Source organism: Heterodontus francisci, chromosome 36 (assembly GCF_036365525.1).
Source record: "Heterodontus francisci isolate sHetFra1 chromosome 36, sHetFra1.hap1, whole genome shotgun sequence".
NCBI lineage: Eukaryota > Metazoa > Chordata > Chondrichthyes > Heterodontiformes > Heterodontidae > Heterodontus > Heterodontus francisci.
The window spans coordinates 23,576,339-23,593,704 of NC_090406.1; the positions used below are offsets into that span (position 1 = coordinate 23,576,339).

The window sequence follows — 17,366 nt, forward strand, 5'->3', positions numbered from 1 at the left end:
ATACACAGTTGGACTGGACAAAGTTATAAGATTCTCTTATAAACAATTGCAAACCCCTCTAAACTGTTTTGATGGCATTTACAATTTGGAGGTTCAAAAAAATGATTCAAAGTCTAACATTTTACTGTCATTTCACTGCAATAGGAGCTATTTTTATTTTGCTGTATGTTATGTTGCTCTATTTTCAAAAGATTGAATCACAGAATGATTCTTTTTTTTGATGTTTTCCTGACTAGACTTCATTTTTTGAGTCTGATGAGCATTGCATAGAATAACGAATGTCAGATAGCACCTTGAGGCAGGCAGCTGAAGATGGAGGATCAGGAGCGATCATCTTCAAAATTCCCACTATCCTCAATAATTTCATGGCATAATTCAGGTCTAAGGTCAGCTCAAAGCTTTGCTGGTTGTTCAGGTGATCAAAAAATCATCCACTGTGATATAGTCAGACTGAGAAAAATCAGCAGTGATCAGTTCTGGATGCTGAAGTCACTCCCAAGACCTCTGTAACTCAGGATCGACGTCAATTTCTTCATGCTCAGCCAAATTCTTTCATTCTTTGCTGACCACATCCACATGGCTCAAGTCTTTTTCTAGCCAGGAACTTCAGATGGTGACCCTTGAAAAGCTTGGTAACTCCAGCATCCATTGGCTGAAGTTTACAAGTACTATTCTTTTGGAAGACAAGGAAGTTCCACATTCGTTAGGCTTGAAACTTCAGGATGTGCAGGAGAGACATTGAACGTTCCCCTCAAAAATGGTAGAAGTCATCCAAGATCAATGATTGAAATGGTAATTGAAAACATCTTGGCCATGCATTTTTACTGATGAATAGAAGGAGAAGCCTTTCAGGTCCGTTCATATTGGCATGCAGACGAGCTGCACGTTCCTCGGTCCCTTACCCAACAAGGCACTTCTTGCCACGGAAGCTGTGAGTCATGCCTAGCAGAAACTGCCTGAACAGTTCCACTTCATCAAGCTTGAACACATCACACTTTAAAGTAATGCACGCAAACCATGAAATCTGTTGCTTTATCATTTCAGGGATAACTTCAACCATTCTCTTATGAGTTTGGGCATGGACTTTTTCCCATATCTTATCCATCTCAAGTTGACCTTAGAGAGATTGCCAAAACTGATTTCTTGTGCAATTTTGATGGCTTTGTCCAATAAAATGTATTCTGAAATTCCAGGCAGATTTTTGTCGCATGTTGTCTTGAACTATTCAAGAAGTTCTGCTCCAATGTCCTTGAATTTAGATGTGCACAACTGTCACATGTCACTTGTGAAATCTCTGCTTCCAACCCATTTCAAGACAGATTCCCATTACTTTTAGTAGAGATGCCAGCTTTGGTTAGATGTATTCCTGGAGGTTGCATCACCTGACCTTTCAGCTACTAATAAATGAAAGTGTTCAAAAAAGTGAGAACAAACATTTTTAATGACTTTTCTGCTGCTTTCAGCAGTGTCATGACACCAATCTTTAATTCCTGGAGACTCCAGGACAAGTCTAGAAGGTTGGCAACCCTAGTGGCACCATATCTTTGCTAATGTAGTCAGTGGTATTAACTTTCTGTCTAGGCAGTGTTACAATCATCTAATTCATGGCTTGTATTAATTTTCTAGAGGTAACTGTTAATTTTGGAATTGATTTTTTTTAAATGCAAGACGAATGAAAACACCGGGTTTGAGAAGTTGGCAAACAAGCCTAGGGTGGTTACAAATCAAAGGGTGCCCCATGTTTATTTAGTAAGGTCATAATGGGAAGACTGAAGACCTTAAACAATGGAAACCTCTCTGAACTTTTTGATGGACACGGTGGGCTGGATTTTAAGGAGCCCTCGATGTCAGGATCCATGATGGGGGTTGGGGGGCCTGAAAATGGCCAGGATGAGGCCCACCACAGACCTTGATTCCAGCAGGGCCCAGCCCAATATTGTTGGCGGCAGTGAGGCCTCATGGAGGCCCCTTCCCCCGCCATTCGGCGACGGGACCGCAATTTAAATTTTTAAATAAATTAAAATAATTGAATTAACGAATCTCACGTCTCCTCCTGACGTCCCACTGCAACCTTCATCCTAGCAGCCAGCCCTGCTGCTCCTTCAGATCCCCGTCCATGGAAATGAGGCAGAACACTTGTGGGGAGGGGGGGGGGTAAGTTTACCAGTGCAGGGGTGGGGGGAGTGGGGTCAAAGTAGCATCATGGGTGTAAGGGATGCTGTAAAAGGTTGAAGTTGAAAGTTTGTGCACTGTCGGGGGGAAGATCAGATGGTAAAGGTAAGTGTTTTGGGGGGGGTATGGACAAATAATTAATTTAATTGTTATTGGGGGGTGGGAGAGGGGCAAAACAGATGTTTTTATTTATTTTAATTCAAATCCCCGTTAAATATTTAAGTTTCCCGGTAGGGCTGATAGCCCTTTAAAAATGGCATCAGCGCCTGCGCACAGACAGCTGACACCAGTTCCGGGGACGGACAGCCCACCCCCTCCATGTTATCGGGAGGGGGGGGGGGGGCGCCCCGCCCCAGCTATTTAAATGAGCCACCGTGCTTGGAATCGCGGCAGCTCTATCAGCGGCGGACTTATAAAATTCAACTCGCTGTGTCTGCACCTGCCTCAATCAGGGGTTTACATTATTCATCTGATTTCCCAGAACAAACAGAAGATTTGGAGTTGGAAATAATTAGTTTAAATTGCTATCTGGTACATCCATATGTACCACATTTCTATGGAGGTAGATGATGCAGCTTGCTGACAGACAAGTGGTTGGGTTTTGGAAAGCGGTTGGCTTCAGACAGTCTGTTGTTCACAGAGAAAGCAGTTGGCTTTGAAAGCAGCTGGGCTCAGGAGCAAAGAGGCCATCGAGAACCAGGGATATTTCTGTTTTGAGGCAGGCCTGTGCTCAAGCTGGGGAGTCTAGATCTGGGAGATTTTATACCTCAGAAGATAGCTGAGAAATTAAGGACATAAAAGTGAAATCCTAAGAGCTGTGATACACATTTGATTGATCCCAGGAGAAGTGACCAAACTGCTAAGATCCTGTAAAGTATAGGGGAACTCTTGGGGTGGAAGTATAAGTCAAGCAGGGGGTGTTCTGTTGAGATTTAGAGTTTAAAGTATACGTCTTCATGTTTTGTTAAGATTTTAAGTTTAAAGTATAAGTATTTTCAAATTGTAATGTTAAGTTAGTAGTGTTTGCTTTGTTTAACTCTTGTAAAGTAAAGTTCTTTTTGTTTAAAATGTGAAAGCTTGTGGTGTAATTCTTTCAGTGATAACTGGAAATGTGATTTTCTCTTTTTAAAAGTTAATGGTCCCTAATGGGGTTGTAACAGCAGTGATAATCCATTTGGGCTAAACGGCTTGTTTCTGTGCTGTAAATTCTAGATAATTCTCTGTAATTTCATACTTGGTGCTCAAATTTAGATCTGTGCACTTTCGTTCTTATTTTGATTTCAGTTTAACAAAAATAACAGCTTCTATGGCTGCTAAATTACAGGCTCTCCTGAATAACCACCCCAATCTCACCTCAAGGAAGATGCGTCCTTGTAGGAATATGGAGAAATTACAAGAAAACAATCCAGACAGATCAATTAATGATCATTAAAATTTCCACATGCAATGAAAACTTTGGATATTTACACATCAACAGAGAAAGAACTACACACTGGCAAAGAGAGTCAAATACCAAGAGAGACTGAGAGCTACACATGGCCAAAAAGAGAGTTACACACCAACCAAGTGAGAGCTATAGACCAACTAAGAGCTAAAATAGAGGGGCTTTTATTTAGTAACCATTCAGGGAATCAGGCAAACAAGAAATATTTTAGGCTTATTTTAGGCCTTTGCCTGTTGAACGTGAAAAGGGAGACTTATTAAAAAATGGATAACTTCTGCTAAATTTGCGGGCCTTGCTTTGTGGAATGCTTTAATGTTTGGTGAGGTTGTTCATCCGGCAAAGTATTGTTCCTGTGGTCTGACAGTTGGTTAATTAGATATTCTAAAATTCAGATAACAAGTGCAGAAATTTCTTGACCCATTCGACACAAGGCATCTGAAGTTAGTTTATGGCCAAGACATGTTTCATCTAATATCCACAATGCAAGTTGTTGATAAGAACATAGGAACAGGAATAGGCCAGTCAGCCCCTCGAGACAGTTCCACCAGTCAATGAGATCATGGCAGATCTGCACCCTAACTCCATTTATCTGCCTTGGCTCCATAGGCCTTTATACCCCTTGGCTAGCAAATACCTACCAATTTTGTTTGGAACACAGAATAACATAATTCCATCTTTTGTTAATTGGGAGTAGAAATTTGCATAACTTTAGACAAATTCTAACATTATATGGCTGTAACAAAACACAAACTTAAATGTATACAAAATATACCAAGCATGGCTGACAGCAGCTGCCATTATAACATTATATAGATTCTAACAATAAGTAATTTAACATTATTCAAACTCGACTATAAATGCAACATGCTTTTGCTATGATAAACATATTGTTATGACCAGATGAGAAAGGTGTCTAGGGGTTCCCTCTCAGCCTTTGCACGGTTTAACCGTAACAGGATTTAATTTTTTAAAACTCCGTGTTTTTAGCTCCCCCTCAGTAAATTCTTGTTCACTGCTCTCCAATTGCAAGGCAAAGAAATCAACCAGATAGGTTTTCTTAGATTTAAACAAGAAAGGAGGAAATTTATTAACCTTAAACTCTAATTCGGTTAACGACTACAAATACGCGAAAGGACCACGCTAGCTTGCATGCGCGATAAACACACAAGCAGATAGAGACAGAAAAGTAGAAAGAATAAAGTGGAAAAATTTGAGGCAATAGCTGGGATTTATTTACGGTCCTTTACGTTCAATGTAGAGTCTTTGATTGCTAGGAAGTCTTACCATTTCGTTGGGGCCCAGTGCGAGCTTTAAAACTTGTTTCGATGTAGGAGTCTTTTCTCTCTTGAGGTTTAAGTGACTTCAGTGGATGCAGAGATTTGTGAGGAGAGAAAGAGCTAGCCAGGAGAGAGGCTCTCTTCTTCCAAGTTCAGTTGCAATCTGACTCAAACTGTGCTGTGAGCAGTTCAAAAAAATCCTGGGCTAGCAGGTTAGTCATGTGACCAGCTGTTTTAACAAACTCCTGCATTTGTGGATTCTCCATCTTAGCAGACACACTGGAATGCTGGCTTTCTTACACATTCAATGTCTGGTGATCAAAATCTATTTGGGTTAATTGGATCAGGCAGCCGTTCTATTGTCTCCAGGCACTGTCTCTTAGTATGCAAATCAGCCACTGCTGATCTCTTTAAACAAGTCATCTCTTCCTTCCAGCAACAGTTTAAAATTAATGTTTATAGGATGAAATTAATATGCCTCATTCTTGGCAGGTGGGGTCTTCATGACAATATTTAATTTTTATTTTGGACTGAAAACATTGGAATTGTATCTAAAACCCTATTTCAAATAATGGTTTAGAAATCTGTTGACATCATGCCTGTCTTATAGACGTAAAACAGGTGGTTAAGCATCCAATATAGCAGGTGCTGTGCATACGTAAATGTACCTCAGTCATGTTGATAAAGGCTCCATTATAGGTGCACAACCTCTGCAATGATTAGCAGTGCACAAAAAACCGACGGCATTAACCCAGCTCCAGCTGCAGGTTTTACGAGATGACAAAATGATATGAGGGTCCAAACTGACCTTTGAACTTAAACCAGCCCACCAAGCCCCTTAGGACCAGGATATGGCAATCGCAGGTGGCAAATAAAAAAATCTACTCAGGTGACAACACAAGCTCAACTTCATCTCCTGGAGAAAAGCCTACTAATCACACACCAGAGAGGATCACAGTACGCAGCTAACTACATGAAAATTAAATTACTTACATTGTTTAAAGTATTTCATTAATCTGAAATTGAGCTTATTGAAGCACTGATTAAGAATCAGATTAAAAAGTAATATTACTCCCAGTCTAAACTATTAATATAAAAATCCTTGATTTTTTTCCACTAGAATATTTGAGAAAATTAGTTGATTGATGCCTGATCAAGTATTCCCTTTAATCAAAGATCTGCACTTAACTGTTTAGCGATCTTGCTATTGACCATTTATCCATAATAAAACAGTCATCAAAATATAGAATATACAGCCACTTTCCTTCTAATTTGACCGCTGTACAAAATGACATGATATGGAATCACAAGTTTAGAATCATTGTAAAGACTTTATGACTAATTAATTTTGTAACACCGTACTCCCAGTATGCTTCAGAGAGGTCATCCGGTACTTAACTGGAGCTACCTCACACTGTGAGGTACTGGTGCCCTCTTTCTGCCTCTTTAGTTCTTGCAATTGAATGAACTATTCTAACCTGACCCTGTTTCATCACCTCCACATCACTTAACGTATCACCCCCTGGAGACAGCTTGCAACGCACTGAACCATCTGTCATTCTGCTTTTTAAAGCTATGTCAACAGGTCCACAGAGAAGAAAGGGGAGTGTTTTGTACAGGACAACAAAACAAAAGATTGCCCAATATTTGGAAGGATGCATGGTCGCTCTGTCCAAGTACTTTGAGGTTATTCACGCAAGAAGATTGTCCAGAGGTTAGCAATTCATGCACAAGTCAGCAATGATTATATTTGTGACCGAGATGCACTATTTATCATAGCTATAACAGTGCAATCGCTGGATGTGGGTCCTGTCAGCTACGAAGATTACTGTATACTTTGTCCATTTTCCTTGCTCTATCACCTTGTAAATCACAATGATCTTCTGAGTTAATCAAACGGCATGGAGTGTGTCATGAGTCAGCATCCATACAGACCTTGTGTGTAATTAATATTCAAATAAACTCAAACAACTGTTCAAATTACTGATGTTACTAATGTCATGAAGTAAAACTTTGGGTACCACCATGAAGGCCAGCTATTCAGCTGACATCTGTGACAAATCCCACACATTTCAATACTTTCTGGGTAGCATAAATTTGCTGACCAAGTACCTCAAGGTTTAGCAAAAGGCCAAGTGAAAGTGAAAGTGCCGATTTCTGAGCAGATCTCAGCAATAAATCACTTGCCATAACCACCACATTTGACATTAAAGATCTACAAAGGAGATATGAAACTTAGCTTATTTTACGAATAAACTCCCTTCTTTAATTTATAAATGGACAGTCGCGGCCAACCTCACATATTTTCAGTGGTAGTATTTTCTTCTGTGAAAATCTGTAATCTCTGTATACGTATGAACATTTATTTCAGAGACCTTGTCATGGTTCTTATGGGTTGACCTCAATAAGTGTGAACGGATTATGCGGCGCTCCCATTTATGTGAAGTCAACAACATTGATTTATCAATCAGTTTGAATCTAGTAGACAGTGAAAAATCGTTAAATCGTTATCCTCGATGACGCGGTCAAAAGATTGGTACAAATATGCATGTCAACAGAATCTGGAATTTCACATGATGTGGATATAAACATACATATGAACATATGAACTAGGAGCTGGAGTAGGCTATTCAGTCCCTCGAGCCTGCTCCGCCATTCTATAAGATCATGGCTGATCTGTTTGTGGACTCAACTCCACTTTCCTGCCTACCCCAATACCCTTTGACTCCCTTGTTTGTCAAGAATCTGTCTACCTCTGCCTTAAAAACATTCAATGACCCTGCCTCCACCACTCTCTGGGGAAGAAAGTTCCACAGGCTCTGAGAGAAAATGTTTCGCCTTCTCTCTGTCTTAAATGGGAGACCCCACATTTTTAAAATGTGCGCCCTAGTTTTAGTCTCTCCCACAAGGGGAAACATCCTTTCAACATCCACCCTGTCAAGTCCCCTCAGGATCTTATATGTTTCAATAAGATCACCTCTCATCCTTCTAAACTCCAATGAATACAGACCCAACCTATTCGATCTTTCCTCATAAGATAACCCTCTCATCCTAGCAATCAGTCGAGTGAACCTTCTCTAAACTGCTTCCAATGCAATTATAGAAATATCCTAACAATGAGTGTCTGCCACAAACTATATCTGTCAATTAATTAATCAACTATGTTTTACTTCAATGACTTTCCTTGAAAAGAAACAAATTTGGAATTGGTTTCCTGACTTTGTATTCATGTTTATAAAGCTGCAATCTAACATTACATTAACAAAGTAAATTAAGAATTGCATTGCAATGGAAAAGACATCCGTCTAGCTAAAAAGGCTATTAATCCATGACAATATTTGTTTCATAATTAACACTTATTAAGATATCTTGAACATGTGTAATATAATGGGCTGAATTTTACTGAGTCCTCGATGTGTGCTCTGTGGCTGGTTGGGGGGGGGCCTGAAGATGGGTCCAGAAGAGGCCCACCACGGATCTCGACACTGGGAGGGCCCGACCCGACCCTCCCGGCGGTGGCGAGGCTCTGTGGCTGCCCACCCCCCGCAACCACCGCTGGGCGACAGGACCTCAATTGAAATATTTAAATTAATAAAATGAATACATTTAATTTCACTTACCTTGGATCATACGGGGCCGTCGCAATCTTCAGAGCGGCAGCTGCCACTCTCGCGCCTTCAATTCCCCATCTGGGGAAAGCCTGCGTGACTCTGGTGGGGAGAGGGGAGGAGGTAAGACTTTCAGTGCAAGGGTGGGGGAGGGGCGGAGTCAAATAAACGTAAAGGGTGTAGGGGATGGTGGGAAGGGTTGAACTTCAAACTTTGTGATGTCTGGGGTTGGGTGGGGGGGAAGGTCAGATTTAAAAGGTAAGTGTTTTTGGGGGGGGGGGGGAGAGCAAATAGTTAATGTAATAGCTATTGGGGGGCGGGAGAGGGGCATTAGAAATGTATTTAATTAATTTTGGGGGGTATGTCTTTCAAAATTTAAATTAGGCGGCAGGGCTGGCTGCCCTTTCAAAATGGGCACAGGCAGCTGACGCCATTGCTGGGGATGGACAGCCCACCCCCTCCACGAGATTGGCGGGGGTGGGGGGGGTTGCAGGCCACCCCAACTGTTTAAATAAGCCGCCGCGTGTGAGTTCGTAGCGGCTCTTTGGCATGCTGTCCGCGCATGCAGGCCACCATTTTTTTAGTTCGCTGCCGACATCAGCAGTGATCTCTTAAAATTCAGACCAATGTGTCCACCTTTAGGTGTCAACAGCAGGACAGTGGAATTGTACACACAAAACAATGTTTTTTTTTAAAGAAAGCAATATGATTAACGTTACACCACCTTAGTGCACATAGACAATGTGCTCATTCTGATAGGACCTGAGATTTATCTCTCCCAATTACCCACACGGCAAACTCATTGGCTCAGGTCAAAGCTTTACCCCTCACACACTTCCTAATGGCCAGTTCTGCTTCTACAATGCCCAATCTTTTTAACAGGGATATTGCCTGTTGCATTTGGGGAAGATACAATGATGGGGAAAATGAAATTAAAGTTTGCCAAATAATAGTACAAGTCTACTCATTAACGCCATATTGATGTTTTCCAATGTCTGATTTTAGTTGATGTCAGGTAGGCTCCATTGGCACACTGATAAGCAACTTAGTCTGTACAATGCAAGGAAATGATACTGTCTCCATATGCATCAGATGGTCAGCACCAGAGGTGCACATAACAGCCCATACAAAAATGGGCAAACAGTCCAAATTACTGGCCAATTTATAACCCCCAGTGTGATAATGAAAGATGGGCTGCAGGTGTGTTGGAAAGGCTTTTACTGATTGGAATAGTGGTATTTTCAGATGGGTCATGCCTAGCTGCTGTAAGTATTACACAGCAGCTTTCCACATTGATAATTATTGTCACACCATTTTTCTTCATGACTGCACACTGATTATTTTTATTTCTCGCCTAAAACCAGCAGGTATCACATAGTTTCTTTAGACTGATTGTTACACTGCACCATATGTGGTATCGATGATAAAGAAAACACTTCCTATGAAAATTAAAACACAAATGTAAAACTCTTCCAAGCTGAGAACAACTTTATTCTTTTGTTATTTTATCCCCGCGTTTCCAATTTTCTCCCTAGGCCCACAATTGGCCTACAACATACATATTTCAGTCATGTTAAGATGAGGTTAATCATTCCACTCCTAAGACAAAATGCTTTGCTTCCATCTGGTGCTCCATCTAGTGACTAAACAGAGAAATGAGGAAATCCCACCGACTCAAGTACTCACTTTCCCATCAGGCATCCGAGGGATTCACACCTATGATGGGCTGGCTGAGAGCTGAGCAATCTGTGCGAGAAACTCAGTAAAAAACAGTAGAAATGTACACAACCATATGAAATAGTTTAAGTGCTACACCAATAACCCACATAGTTGGAACTAGGCTTTATTTTAAAGAGCTGCTCGCAAAATAATGATACTAGATTTTTGCTTACAAATTTACAAATAAAATTGGATCATCATATATATATATTGTCATATGTTATGTAATAGGTTATTGACAGCAATGTTACATAAATCTACATTGTATGATTATTGGATTGTTACAGTGAAATACATATTGTTACGACTGAGGCGGGAGTAATGCACTGTCAATTCAGTCCCAGTACTTCACAGGTTGCAGCATATTATTAAAGATTTGCCACCTACCAGAAATTAGCCAAATTAAACACATTAGTAACTCCCAGAATAAAACAGACCAACCCAGGTATCTTTAAACAACAAAATAACTACTTATTTGTTAAGTAAATCTTAAACACTATTATGATAAACCATACGGTGCTTACCCATTGTCTCTCGAGATAAGGAGGCCAAAGAAGAAGAAGATGTCTAAAGACCTTATAACTTCTTATTTAACCCCATGCACACACACATACATTCAAAAACTAACAATGGTTAACTGGTTTTTAAAAATAGTATTTCTTAGGAATAAAATAAGTAGCTGGGTTGTGAGTCCTGGTGAGTTACATTCCTGGTTGGTGAGGTGTCCCGGATTAGGACAATCAGATGCCACTCGAAGTCTCCAGGCAAATTCGACAAAACAGTCTTTTAATAGATAGGCATTCGAAGCACTTCGATTGCAGCAGGCTTCATACAGTTCTTTTAACAAAGAGTATAGCCACAGGTCTATTGGATTCTAAAATTGATAGTTTTTCAGTAGAAACTTTCCTGAGAATTCCAGCAAACACAAACAAACGACAGAGAGCCCCTCTCGAAGACAAATGTTCTTTTTTCCCCAGGGTTTTTTCTCCTCTTAGGCAATATAGAGCATGAAGATAAATTTAGATTTTTCTATTAAGAGAGATATACAGCTTCTTCGTTCAGAGCATGCTTTGCTGGACTCTAGTTCAGACCGGTTGAAAGCAGTCTTTATCCACAGTTAAAAGTTACAGTACACCATGTGACCTTCTCTCTCTCCTGCTGTAGCCTAGGAAACAGTGCCGCTGCTGGCACACTGTGCTCAGTCTTAAAGGCACACTGTCTTTAAACAGAGTCTTAAAGGCACACTGTTTTAAACAGAGGAGAAAAAACAGTTCCTTGACAATATTGACCCAGATTTTGCAGTCAACGGCAAGCAAGGGTGTTCACCACTGACCTCAAAGAAAGCCTCACTGAGAGAGCTAGTGATCTCTGTGGTGAGAACTTTAACCCTCTTGATGTGCAATTGATTGTAGCTTTGTTTAATGGGGATTCCCAACGTGGAGCTGCAGTGAGGTCATTTAGCTGTCCAAGCAGCCAATCACATTAAAGAATTCTCACAGACAGCCAACCAAGGAATGAAAAGCACTAATAATCAAATCACTTTTTAAACTTTTTACAGAGAGCAGAATAAAGATTGGGAGAAGGTAGAAGCTGAAAATCATAAATAAATCTTTGAAAAACATTTTTAATTATTTGAAAAAATACAGTGCATAAAATCTAGGAATTAATCATAACAGAGGAATTTAGCAATACTCCACATATTTTTTATCAGGGTCAGCTCTGTCGTTCAACAGTAGTTATTATACAGATTTCCATTAAAAACTGAGTTACATCTCACTGAACAAGGCTAGACATTTTCAGGGGTTTCTAACAGCGATATGAGAGCAGAAAAGGGGAAATACTGACCAAATCAATTGATTTCATTGATTGCTGGCTCTAAAACTTGGGGGAGGGGGTTGTGTGGTGGTGGGTGGCAGGGGTTGGGGTCCACAGTGCAGCCTGTGGTGGAGCACTGAATAACAGACCACACTTTCAGGATGTCCACATTCATTTGTGCTTGTGCTAAATCCTAAAATTGTGGTCAGATTCAGAGGGGTATTGATGGCGAACACTGACAGTTTGCCACCAAAAACTCTGCAAATTCCAGGCCAACAAAAAGTAAAATGCAAAGGAAAAAGGAGAGGTCGCAGTAGGTCTGCTTTCCTCCCTGCTAAGGGATTCAAACAGAATGATTAACAGTCTATCCATTGAATTAAGTCATATTATCGGTGGTATAGCCTTTTCTTTGCCCTTGCTTCTACAGTCGTCCCTTTGCCTCATTATTCCACTAAAATTTAAAACCATCCAATTTAATGATCAGATGCTCCAAGTAATTAGTTTTATCAACCCATAATTTCCACTTTTTATTTTAATGCTATCTTGCACTGAAACATGAACCTTGCACATGCATGGTGTTGAGTGCACCGTGTTATTTCCATATCGTATAACGTGTTTCACTCCGGTTGTTAAGCAGCACAATTTGCTCGGATCCATCTGACATTCCGTTAGTTGGATTTATTTACTGACAGCATTAATAGTGCAAATCGCATGTCAGTGTCTGGGTGATTAACATATGCAATGTGAAACATCTACTGCCCTCATAATCCCACCAAAGATCATGTAACATTATTACAGGGTATACAGCAGCAACATTACTCCCCAAAACAGGAGGCATTGATTAGCAGTAAGTTCACAGGGGGGATGTGGCTCTGCTTGCTAAGTATTATGGCATTCAAAATGAAAGTGTTTATGATTTCACTATACAGATCAACCACAGAATGTCTTTCCCTTGTGATGTCTTAAAACCATTCCTTCATTCCTATCCCCATGCCTAAGCAAGTTGATGAATTGAGTAACTGAACCATTCAGTTCAGGAAGGTTCCAGGTTCAATCCCAGTGCTAAGTGTTGCTGATTTCATCTGCAGCCACAGATTGGGAAAGGGAAAATTGGTCAGAGCTGCTGCTATCAATTGCTATAGAGCAGCCCATGCTGGAAGCATGGGCATGTGAACACAGGTGTAATACTCCCTGACGGTCCAATGCCTGCTGACTGTCACTCTCAAGGCTTACAACTGAATAATGGGGACTTAGCTGAAGTACCCCATCAAGGAATCAATGTCTTCAGGAGGGGAGGGAGACCTTCCTCCTTCACCACCTGTGCAATAATCTTTCAGAACGAATTGCCCATCAATTATAGAACGCGTTTGACTTTCCCCATGATGTCAAGCTGCATGACAGTGCCTTAAGGCAGCAGTTCACAGCAGCATAGGAATATTATCTGTTGTGAAGGAAGTTTGTGCATAAGACCTCAATATAAAGCTCCAAATTTGTTTAAAATATAGAAAAGTGTAACAAAACTGATGCCTGGGAGTGAGTCTAAGGCGAACATAAATACTCTGTTGGGATGGTTGCTTTCATGGTTTATGACTATTTAATCCCAGGAGTGTGTTACAATGTACAAGTCATTGCTTATTTGCCTCATAATTGGATGAATTGGGTACAGAGGAGAGTAGGTAGTGCTCATTATGCCAATTAGGTAAACAGTTTATGGTTTAGTAAGCGACTTGTAGGTTTGTAATAGGCTAAGACATGAATAATTCTGTTTCTGGAAAAGCATCTACTATTAAAGGAATACTCCAGGGAAGACTTGCACAAATCCTATTTATGAACCTTCCCTGAGGGACTGTGAGATAGTTAAAAAAAATTCCAAATTGGCTTTGCCATCTCACATTTTGAGACAACCCCTCTACCATTTTCAACAGCAACAAAGTAATTGGCATTAATATAGCATCTGTACTGGAATAAAACATCCCGAAACATTTCATAAAGGCAAGAGCAGAAAGCCAACAGAAGCAGAATAGTTCAGAGAGATGACCTCTCTGAAAGGTATCAAGGAGATTTTTACAGACTGGCAGAGAAATAGCAAGGTTGTGTTCCTGAGGTTAGGAGAGAGATTGTGAAGATTCTGCCACTTACAAGAGGGGCAGCAGGGGTAGTTGGGGGGCTGGGGGACTGGGGGATGGTGGGGGACGAAGGCCAGAGTCAGAAGATCATAGAGTATGGGCTGAGATATCGGGCTAGAGAAGGTAGGGAGGGCTGAGGTCTACAGATAGAATTGTAAACAAAGCCCAAGGATACTGAATTCAATATTATGGGAAAATTGGAGTCAGCAGTGGTCACTGAGGACAGGAGCATCATCCGAGCAGGACCTACTGTGGGATAGGATGCGGGTGACAGACTATTGGGCAAGTTGGAATTTGTGTAGGGTACCAAGGAAGCAAGTCTTGAAGAAACAAAAGTGTGGTTAAACATTTCAGCAGTGGTGGGGTTAAGGTAGGGTGGAGAGGAGCAATGCTGTGGATGTGGAAGTAGAATTAGTGATGCGTGAGATATGGGGTTTGAAGTTAGAGTCAAGCTTAGATTTGGAACTCTATTCTTTGGATCGTAAGTTCTAAAATTTTGATTTATGTTAATTTACAGTTCTCATTGCACAGCTATGGATTGTCTACTCTGCCATACTTCAAAGGCTTAATCCCAATGGGAAAGCATGCTTATAGAAGCCTGTAGGAGATGACAATCTATGACACTGTTCTCTCTCACATCATGGTGCACCCAACTCGGGCACTTTTATGAGGCACTGGAACCTGCCTTACAAACTGCAATGGAAAATGACTGTTCTAATAAAGATAGATTTACCTTGAAATGGACCCTAATACTAACCTGCTAGCCACTTCTCCATCATGCTTTAAAATCATTCCAAATCATTCATTCTTGCATAAGTAATCTGCCACATCTTACAGTGCAGATAGCATACAAGTGCATAGCGTGTGCTATTAGGATTGCTGTGCCATCACCATGACTGTTGTTTTTGTGTTTGGAGCTGTAGAATGTCAGAAGCAATATTATTGCATATCTCCCATACATTGATTTCTTTTTAATTCTCATGATGAGAGCATCGCTGACAGCATTTATTGACCATCCCTAGTTGCCCTTGAGAAGGTGCTGGTGGGCTGCCATCTTGAACCTCTGCAATCCGTGTGGTCAAGGTGCTCAAACTGTTCTGTTAGGTTGTTCTAGGATTTTGATCCAGCAACTTTATTTTTCTGGTCATAGGTTTTATTAATTAAGACTGACAAGTTTTCTTTCTATTAATGTTCAAGTGCATCCAAAACTTTGCCACTTAACTAAAATAAGTTTCTTGAGTCTTAAAGCAGTTTAGATAGAGTTTACATGCACTTATTAGCCAATCCTAGTCAAAGACTAATGACCTACATATGAATGTCATGTGCTTTAATCAACCTCCTCAATTGTTGGACCAGATGCTGCACCTGCACCAGAAGCAGCACTACCAGCACCAGGAAAACCACCTGGTGGTCCACAAGCTCTTTGATATAACTTTGTGATGATAGGATTGTAGATTTTCTCAAATTCCTTCTGTTGGTGCCCATATTCATCCTTTTCAGCAGTCTGGTTTTTGCCTTGCCAGTTGGTAACTTCATTACATTTGTCTAAAATCTTCTGCTTGTCATCATCTCCAACTTTGCCCTTTAACTTTTCATCCTCAATTGTGGCTTTCATGTTGAAAGCACAAGATTCCAAAACATTTTTTGCAGCAACATTTTCACGTTGCTGGTCATCTTCAGTTTTCAGCTTCATGGACCATACGTTCAATATCTTCCTTGCTCAAGCGACCTTTGTCATTTGTGATGGTGATCTTGTTTTCCTTACCAGTGCTCTTATCCACTGCAGACACATTCAAGATACGATTGGCATCAATATCAAATGTCACCTCAATTTGAGGCTCACCCCATGGAGCAGGTGGAATTCCAGTCAACTGAAACTTGCCCAGCAAGTTGTTACCCTTAGTCATGGCTCTTTCACCCTCATACACCTGGAGCAGCACACCAGGCTGGTTATCATAGTAGGTAGTGAAGGTCTGTGTTAGCTTTTGATCCAGCAATGATGAAGGAACAACAATCTATGTCGGGGGTACTTGGATGTGATAGCGTTCCTATGCACCTGCTGCCCTTGCCCTTTTAGGTGGTGGAGATCATGGGTTAGGCAGGTTCTGCCAAAGGATTTTCAAAGGAGGGGATTCAGCTTAGATTTGTTGAAATTATTTTAGAACAGCAATAATTCCTCAGGAATTATTCTGTAACAGAGTGACAGGGATCCCACTCCTCATTATTTGAATTTTTTCTCTGATATTCTTTCCAGAATCTTTTTCTTTTTCAGTGCCACTGGCACTTTACTAGAGCTGTGAAGAAAGGTTTAGCAACAGTGAGGAGTCAATGCAGGTAACCATGTTACCCTTGACAGTTGTCACTGCTGAAGTTCTATGGAGTAAAACTGACCATTCGAGAAATCTCAACAATTCCTTTAATATCTTGAACTTCCACCATTGTATAACAAACAGAAATATAAATTTGTTCCATCTTTTCAGAAATCCTTTGCTTTTCTTGCTAAATATTTCACATTGCTGCATTTTTTAAGGAATCTGACAATGAATCACAAAATGAATCAGAGAAGAGTTACAGCACAGAAGTAGGTCATTGCTCCCCTGCCGGCTCTCTGCAAATGCAATTTAACTAGTCCCACTCCCTTGTCCTCGTAGCCCTGCAAGTATTTTCCCTTCAGCTGCTTATCCAATTCTACTTTGAAAGCCACAATTGAATCTGCCTTCATCACCCTTTCAGGCAGTGCATTTTCAGATCCTAAGCACACACTGCATAAAAAAGGTTTCTCCTCATGTCACCTTTGGTTCTTTTGCCAATCATCTTAAATCTGTATCCTCTGGTTCTCCACCCTTCCACCAATGGGAACAGTTTCTCTCTATCTACTCTGTTCAGACTGCTCATGATTTTGGACACCTCTATCAAATCTCCTCTCAACCTTCTCTTCTCTAAGGAGAACAGTCCCAGTTTCTCCAATCTATCCATGTAACTGAAGTCCCTCATCCTTGGAACCATTCTCGTAAATCTTTTCTGCACTCTCTCTAAAATCTACACATCCTTCCTAAAGTTCGGTGCCCAGAATTGGACACAATAGTTGAGAAATGTAGAGATATGCAGAGAAAGGGTTAGATGGTTAGATTTATGCCTTTGAGTGTATACTGTGTAATATTACTTGTTTCTTTTGTGTGTGATCAATTGTACAACTCACAGGATT

At 40.6% G+C, this 17,366-nt stretch overlaps 1 pseudogene; it reads right to left on the reverse strand.

Moving 5' to 3' along the window:
• Nucleotides 1–15,487: 15,487 nt before the first annotated feature.
• LOC137351370 (heat shock cognate 71 kDa protein pseudogene) lies at nt 15,488–16,142 on the reverse strand (annotated as a pseudogene).
• Nucleotides 16,143–17,366: the final 1,224 nt, after the last annotated feature.